At 35.4% G+C, this 8,914-nt stretch overlaps 1 pseudogene; it reads right to left on the bottom strand.

Moving 5' to 3' along the window:
* Positions 1-1,056: 1,056 nt before the first annotated feature.
* Positions 1,057-1,157, bottom strand: LOC143386827 (U6 spliceosomal RNA; annotated as a pseudogene).
* Positions 1,158-8,914: the final 7,757 nt, after the last annotated feature.

Raw genomic sequence — 8,914 nt, 5'->3', positions numbered from 1 at the left:
AGACCAAATAAGAGTCCAAAGTCCATACACTTTTTTTTTAGAGAGAGAGGGAGTGAGGGAGAGAGAGAGAATTTTAATATTTATTTTTTAGCTATCGGTGGACACAACATCTTTGTTTTGTATGTGGTGCTGAGGATCGAACCCAGGCCGCACGCATGCCAGGCGAGCGTGCTACCTCTTGAGCCACATCCCCAGCCCCCATACACTTTTTAAAACCTACAAAATAAAACACTAGATACTCGTACTACATTTTTTCCATATAATTATGACCTAATACTAGATATTTCATTAAGAGTAAAAACATAGGAAATGGTTTAGCTTATAATAATTACAAATAGTAAACAATGTTAAATATGAAAAATAAAGAAAATAACTCTGATAGTAGAGCAAGTTTTCTTTCTAGTCCACTCTCTAAGTTCTTGATTCTTCTCTCTAGGATGACATTCTTTCTCCATTGTGTATCATGACCCCTGACATGCAGGGGGAGGAGACAGTTGGATTCTTACCCTTAGCTTTCCATGGTCATATATCCGATAAACATTGGAAAGTTTGCCTTTTCTGAGATTGGTAGAGATTTCATAGCCCATTCCACATTGTTACAGTTTGGGCTTGGTGGTAGCTTTAAAATAAGCCAATTTACGACATTTTTGGCAATAACTTTTCCTGAAAAGCATATTCAAATTGTATATGATTTTAGTCTGTTGTAATATTTGTAAATAAATACAATGAAAGCTTTCATCTAGACAGATTTTTTCATTTTATTTCTTTTTAGTTATACATGAAAGTACAATCTATTTTGACATATTTATGCAAACATGCAATATATCTTATTCTAATAAGGATCCCAGTCTTGTGGATGTACAGTCACTGTGTTATAATCACATATAAACTTAGCAATCTTATGTTAGATTCATTCCATTTCTTTCCTATTTCTATTCCCATGCCTTTTTTGATTCTCCTTTGTCTAATCCACAGAACTTCTATTCTCCTCACACTTATTGTGAGTTAGCACATATCAGAGTAAACATTTGATGTTTGGTTTGGGGGGACTGATTAAAAAATATGGAACACTTCATCAATTTGAGTGTCATTCTTGTGAAGGGACCATGTTAATCTTCTATATAGTTCAAATTTTAGTATATATGCTGCCAAAGTAAGTGTTAGAAAGATTTTTAAAATTTGTGTAATCTCTTTCTTCTTCTAGACTCTGTGCTCTATGTGTTTTCCTTTTGATATAGTGGTCATATTTGGTATCCAGGTCATAATCTTTATATAGAAATACATATCATTTAAGATTGTGGCTAGGCAGACTCTCTCTCCCTGGTTGCAATTTGAGATGAAGGTGAAGTTTCATAATTTCCACCATGAAAGTTTTCACATATTTTGACAGTAGATTTCAGGATGAAAAGAATTGTTTACAAAGATGTGTGGACTTTCTCTCTTTTATTCCATCTACCCTAGGCATAAAACTTGCTATTATTTGCAAGACTGTTATGAAAAGCTTAAAAAGTCAACATAAAGCACATTTTGAAAATAATTTTCATTTTCCTTAATGTTACAAAGTTAACTGTGATATATCTTCTAGGGTAGAGCAAATGAACATTCACCAAAACCCACAGAAGCTCAATAGCTCTCCACTCTGTGGTCCATATATTTCTACTTGTCTCCACTTTATCAATTCTAAAGTGCAGACTTACTTTAGAAGAGGACTCCTGCTACCATACTTCATATCTGTGAATTTTGTGTTTGAATATGCAATCCAGTGCCATAGAAATAGTGGTTTCAAATCTAAAATTTTATATTACTCTGACAGTAATAAAGACACGTAGGCAATCAACTCAGCAATCAACCAAACTGTTCTCAATTTCTACTGCCTCATGTCCATTAAAGATCTCATCCCCATGGTCCAGAATAAAATGCCTGCCATCATGTTGGTTAATTTTGCAGCCATGTAGAACATGCAAAAATGCACATCATCTGCTCAGTGGGAGGTTTCTTGGAAGAAGTTGTTATTTTGCAGTTCAGTTTTTGTTCTCTGGCATATGCCACTCTTTGACTAAAAGTCAGATGACAGATATATTTTATTTCAGTTTGCCATAAGATCCACCAAAAATTAGGAGTTCCGTATGAAAGTTAGGGAAATAGGGGAGACACCTAGCAGTCTCTACATGCATGATTTAATTATTCTTTAAATCCACCATATTTTACAATCACTTTAACCACTATTGACATAACCTTTACATGGTATTAGGAAGCTGTATAGGGGCTTTGACCCTTTTGACTTGATGCTTCTTGGAATTTAGTTTTTTTGCTTGATAATTTTTATCCATCGTTGTACCCTCTTTTTTGTGATATTTCATGGATCTGACCTTAAATGAAAGAATAATAAAAATAAGTTGTCTTGGTTATTTAATTGTCAGACATTAAAGATAGATTGAATTGAAGAAAAACAAATTTTCCATGAACAAATGGAAACCAAACTACTTGACCAGATCTTTGCTGTTGTGGCATAAAATGTAAAAAAAAAAAAAAAAAAAAAGCACAAACATATTGTGTGATATGTAACTTACTCCTCAGTTCATAAGAAATGGAAATTATTTTGATATACACAATTGCAAATGAATATTTTCTCAGAGTTCTTTAGAAAGTAAATCTATTTTGTGATCTATGAGAACACTGGCAGTTAAACCTAATGTTTCTCTTAGTTAAACAGTATTTATTTTGCATTTATACTGCTACAAATGCTGTATTATCCAGCAGAGCTCATGATGGTCTATATGCTTATATGTCTGCTTCTTTGGGCCATTATACTTGTGGCTCAAGATGCAAGTTTTTCCTAGCTATTAGGGGAATTTAACACGTCTTTCCAAACCTCAAATTTTGAGAAAAATCTGTTCAGAAATTTGTAAAACTGAAAAAATTATTATAATTCTCCAACAGGAAATGCACCATACTAATAAGCCTAAAGAAGCACAAGAAATTCATAGGTATCAAATAGAAAGTGAGAACAAAAAGCCTAACAGATAGTTCTAAAGGTTAGGCTCAACCTTTCCAAAGAGATGGAAAAGACATGCTCCAGGGAGGGCAGGAGGGCAGTCATGGTCTAGTCAGTTTTCTTTACATTCCTTGTTAAACAGTGTGTCATAGCGAGGTACTGGCTTCGATCCTCAGCACCACATAAAAAAAATAAGATATTGTGTTCATCTAAAACTAAAAATAAATAAATATTTTTAAAAAGGGTGTCCTTGGCCCTGGTTTGCTGCTTAACATGTGTTATTCTTGTGATCAAAATAATTTATATATATATATATATATAATTATTTTCATACAAGGTCTCATCAAGTTGCTAATGTTGGCCTCAAACCTGTCCTGGCCTCTTCAGTCACTGTGATTATAGGTATGTGCCACATGCCCAACATACATAGTATTCTTTTTTTTAATTTTATTTATTTTTTTTAATTAATTTTTATTGTAGGTTGTTCAAAACATTACATAGTTCTTGATATATCCTATTTCACACTTTGATTCAAGTGGGATATGAGCTCCCATTTTTTACCCCATATACAGATTGCAGAATAACATCAGTTGCACAACCATTGATTTACATATTGACATTCTGGTGTCTGTTGTATTCTGCTGCCTTTCCTATCCTCTACTATCCCCCCTCCCCCCTCCCCTCCCCTCTTCTCTCTCTACCCCCTCTACTGTAGTTCATTTCTCCCCCTTATATTTTTCCTCCTTTCCCCTCACTTCCTCTTGTATGTAATTTTGCATACCCCTGAGGGTCTCCTTCCATTTACATGCAATTTCCCTTCTCTCTCCCTTTCCCTCCCACCTCTCATCCCTGTTTAATGTTAATCTTCTTCTCATGCTCTTCGTCCCTACTCTGTTCTTAGTTACTCTCCTTATATCAAAGAAGACATTTAGCATTTGTTTTTAAGGGATTGGCTAGTTTCACTTAGCATAATCTGCTCTAATGCCATCCATTTCCCTCCAAATCCTATGATTTTGTCATTTCTTAATGCAGAGTAATACTCCATTGTGTATAAATGCCACATTTTTTGTATCCATTCGTCTATTGAAGGGCATCTAGGTTGGTTCCACAGTCTTGCTATTGTGAATTGTGCTGCTATGAACATGGATGTAGCAGTGTCCCTATAGTGTGCTCTTTTTAGGTCTTTAGGAAATAGACCGAGTAGGGGAATAGCTGGATCAAATGGTGGTTCCATTCCAAGCTTTCCAAGAAATCTCCATACTGCTTTCCAAATTGGCCGCACCAATTTGCAGTCCCACCAGCAATGTACAATAGTACCCTTTTCCCCACATCCTCGCCAGCACTTGTTGCTGTTTGACTTCCTAATGGCTGCCAATCTTACTGGAGTGAGATGGTATCTTATGGTGGTTTTGATTTGCATTTCTCTGACCGCTAGAGATGGTGAGCATTTTTTCATATACTTGTTGATTGATTGTATGTCCTTTTCTGAGAAATTTCTGTTCAGGTCCTTGGCCCATTTGTTGATTGGGTTATTCGTTATCTCATTGTCTAATATTTTTTAGTTCTTTGTATATTCTGGATATTAGGGTTCTGTCTGAAGCGTGAGGAGTAAAGATTTGTTCCCAGGATGTAGGCTCCCTATTTACCTCTCTTATTGTTTCTTTTGCTGAGAAAAAACTTTTTAGTTTGAGTAAGTCCCATTTGTTGATTCTAGTTATAACTGTTGTGCTATGGGTGTCCTATTGAGAAATTTGGAGCCCGACCCCACAGTATGTAGATCATAGCCAACTTTTTCTTCTATCAGACGCCATGTCTCTGATTTGATATCAAGTTCCTTGATCCACTTTGAGTTAACTTTTGTGCATGGCGAGAGAAAGGGATTCAGTTTCATTTTGTTGCAAATGGATTTCCAGTTTTCCCAACACCATTTGTTGAAGATGCTATCCTTCTTCCATTGCATGCTTTTAGCCCCTTTATCGAATAGAAGATAGTTGTAGTTTTGTGGGTTGGTTTCTGTGTCCTCTATTCTGTACCATTGGTCTACCTGCCTGTTTTGGTACCAGTACCATGCTGTTTTTGTTACTATTGCTCTGTAGTATAGTTTGAAGTCTGGTATAGCTATACCGCCTGATTCAAACTTCCTGCTTAGCATTGTTTTTGCTATTCTGGGTCTTTTATTTTTCCATATGAATTTCATGATTGCTTTCTCTATTTCTACAAGAAATGCCGTTGGGATTTTGATTGGCATTGCATTAAACCTATAGAGAACTTTTGGTAATATCGCCATTTTGATGATGTTACTTCTACCTATCCATGAACAGGGTATATTTTTTCATCTTCTAAGATCTTCTTCTATTTCTCTCTTTAGGGTTCTGTAGTTTTCATTGTATAAGTCTTTCACCTCTTTTGTTAGCTTGATTCCCAAGTGTTTTATTTTTTTTGAGGATATTGTGAATGGGGTGGTTGTCCTCATATCCATTTCAGTGGATTTGTCGCTGATATGCAGGAATGCCTTTGATTTATGCGTGTTGATTTTATAGCCTGCCACTTTGCTGAATTCATTTATTAGCTCTAATAGTTTCTTTGTAGACCCTTTTGGGTCTGCTAGGTATAGAATCATGTCATCTGCAAATAGTGATAATTTGAGTTCTTCTTTTCCTATTTTTATGCCTTTAATTTCTTTCGTCTGTCTAATTACTCTGGCCAGTGATTTGAGAACTATGTTGAACAGAAGTGGTGAGAGAGGGCATCCCTGTCTTGTTCCAGATTTTAGAGGGAATGCCTTCAGTTTTTCTCCATTCAGAATGATGCTAGCCTGAGGCTTAGCATAGATTGCTTTTACAATATTGAGGTATGTTCCTGTTATCCCTAGTTTTTCTAGAGTTTTGAACATAAAGGGATGCTGTACTTTGTTGAATGCTTTTTCCGCATCTATCGAGATGATCATATGGTTCTTATTTTTAAGCCTATTGATGTGGTGAATAACATTTATTGATTTCCGTATATTGAACCAACCTTGCATCCCAGGGATAAATCCTACCTGATCATGGTGCACAATTTTTTTGATATGTTTTTGTATCCGGTTCGCCAGAAGTTTATTGAGGATTTTGCATCTAGGTTCATTAGAGATATTGGTCTGTAGTTTTCTTTCTTTGAAGTGTCTTTGTCTGGTTTAGGAATCAGGGTGATGTTGGCCTCATAGAATGAATTTGGAAGTTCTCCCTCTTTTTCTATTTCCTGAAATAGCTTGAAAAGTATTGGTATTAGTTCCTCTTTAAAGGTTTTGTAAAACTCTGCTGTATACCCATCCGGTCCTGGGCTTTTCTTAGTTGGTAGTCTTTTGATGGTATCTTCTATTTCCTCAATTGATATTGGTCTGTTTAGGTTGTCAATATCCTCCTGACTCAATCTGGGCAAATCATATGACTTAAGAAATTTATCGATGCCTTCACTATCTTCTATTTTGTTGGATTATAAGGATTCAATATAATTTCTGATAATCTTCTGTATTTCTGAAGTGTCTGTTGTGATATTGCCTTTTTCATCCCGTATGCTGGTAATTTGAGTTCTCTCTCTTCTTCTCTTCGTTAGCGTGGCTAAGGGTCTGTCGATTTTATTTATTTTTTCAAAGAACCAACTTTTAGTTTTGTCAATTTTTTCAATTGTTTCTTTCATTTCGATTTCATTAATTTCAGCTCTGATTTTAATTATTTCTTGTCTTCTACTTCTTTTGCTGTTGTTTTGCTCTTCTTTTTCTAGGATTTTGAGTTGAAGTATTAGATCATTTATTTGTTGTTTTTTTCTTTTTTTAAGGAATGAACTCCAAGCAATAAATTTTCCTCTTAGAACTGCTTTCAATGTGTCCCATAGATTCCGATATGTTGTGTCTGTGTTTTCATTTATCTCTAAGAATTTTTTAGTTTCCTCCTTGATGTCTTCTATAACCCATTGATCATTCAGTAACCTATTGTTCATTCTCCAAGTGATGCATGATTTTTCCTTACTTCTTTTATCGTTAATTTTCAATTTCATCCCATTATGATCAGATAAGATGCATGGTATTATCTCTACTCCTTTATATTGTCTAAGAGTTGCCCTGTGACATAATATATGATCTATTTTTGAGAAGGATCCATGTGCTCCTGAGAAAAAAGTGTATGCTTGATGTTGGGTGGTATATTCTATATATGTCAATTAAGTATAGGTTATTAATTGTGTTATTGAGCTCTATGGTTTCCTTATTCAACTTTTGTTTGGAAGATCTGTCCAGTGGTGAGAGAGGTGTGTTGAATCTCCCATGATTATTGTATGGTGGTCTATTCGACTCTTGAACTTGAGAATAGTTTGTTTGATGAACATAGTTGCACCATTGTTTGGGGCATATATATTTATGATTGTTATGTCTTGTGGGTGTATGGTTCCCTTGAGAAGTATGTAGTGTCCCTCTTCATCCCTTTTGATTAACTTTGGCTTGAAATCTATTTTATTTGATTAGAGTATGAACACTCCTGCTTGTTTCCGAAGTTCATATGAGTGATATGATTTTTCCCAACCTTTCACCTTCAGTCTATGTATGTCTTTTCCTATCAAATGCGTCTCCTGAAGGCAACATATTGTTGGGTCTTGTTTTGTGATCCATTCTACTAGCCTCTGTCTCTTAATTGGTGAGTTTAAGCCATTAACATTTAGGGTTATTATTGAGATATGGGTTGTTCTTCCAGCGATATTTGTTTATTTATGTTACTAAACATGGTTTGTTTTCCTCTTTGATTATTCCCCCCCCCTTTACTGTACTACCTCCCACTGTTGGTTTTCATTGATATTTTCCATTTCCTCTTCCTGTAATATTTTGCCAAGGATGTTTTGAAGAGATGGTTTTCTAGCTGCAAATTCTTTTAACTTTTGTTTATCATGGAAGGTTTTAGTTTTATCTTCCATCCTGAAGCTTAATTTCGCGGGATACACAATTCTTGGTTGGAACCCATTTTCTTTCAGTTTATGAAATATGTTATTCCAGGATCTTCGCGCTTTCAGAGTCTGTGTTGAAAGATCAGTTGTTATCCTGATTGGTTTACCCCTAAATGTAATCTGCTTCCTTTCTCTTGTAGCTTTTAAAATTCTCTCCTCATTCTGTATGTGGGGCATCTTCATTATAATGTGTCTAGGTGTGGATCTCTTATGATTTTGCACATTTGGCATCCTGTAGCCTTCTAGGATTTGGGATTCTGTCTCATTCTTCAAGTCTGGGAAGTTTTCTCGTATTATTTCGTTGAATAGATTGCTCATTCCTTTGGTTTGGACCTCAATACCTTCCTGTATCCCAATGACTCTTACGTTTGGTCTCTTTATGTTATCCCATATTTCTTGAATGTTCTGCTCATGGTTTCTTAACAGCTTTGCTGAGCTGTCTATGTTCTTCGCCAGTTGAAATACTTTGTCTTCATTGTCTGATGTTCTATCTTCTAAGTGTTCTACTCTGCTGGTAGTATTCTCAATTGAGTTTTTAAGTTGGTTTATTGTTTCCTGCATTTCCAGGATTTCTGTTTGTTTGTTTTTTATAACCTCTATCTCCCTGTATAATTGATCTTTTGCTTCTTGGATTTGTTTATGTAATTCATTGTCGAAGTGGTCGAAGTGGTCTTTCATTGTCTGATTTTGCTGTCTAATGTCTTCTTTGAGACTCCAGATCATCTGAAGCATGTATATCCTGAATTCTTTATCTGACATTCCATCGCTGCAGATATTACCTCTTCTAAAGTTGAGTTGACCTGCATTTCTTGTGGTCCTTTCTTTCCTTGTCTTTTCATACTGATCGCATTTCTTTCTGCTTGGTGAAACTGTTGTGTTATTGATTTTTCCCCCTATATATTTATATTGCTCTTGTATAGCTGCAACGTCTCCCTCGCAGGCTTTGGCGGT

This window comes from Callospermophilus lateralis, unplaced genomic scaffold (assembly GCF_048772815.1).
Source record: "Callospermophilus lateralis isolate mCalLat2 unplaced genomic scaffold, mCalLat2.hap1 Scaffold_349, whole genome shotgun sequence".
NCBI classification, from domain to species: Eukaryota; Metazoa; Chordata; class Mammalia; order Rodentia; family Sciuridae; genus Callospermophilus; species Callospermophilus lateralis.
The sequence above is the reverse complement of the archived record's forward strand: the minus strand, read 5'-3'. Positions and strand labels throughout refer to the sequence as shown.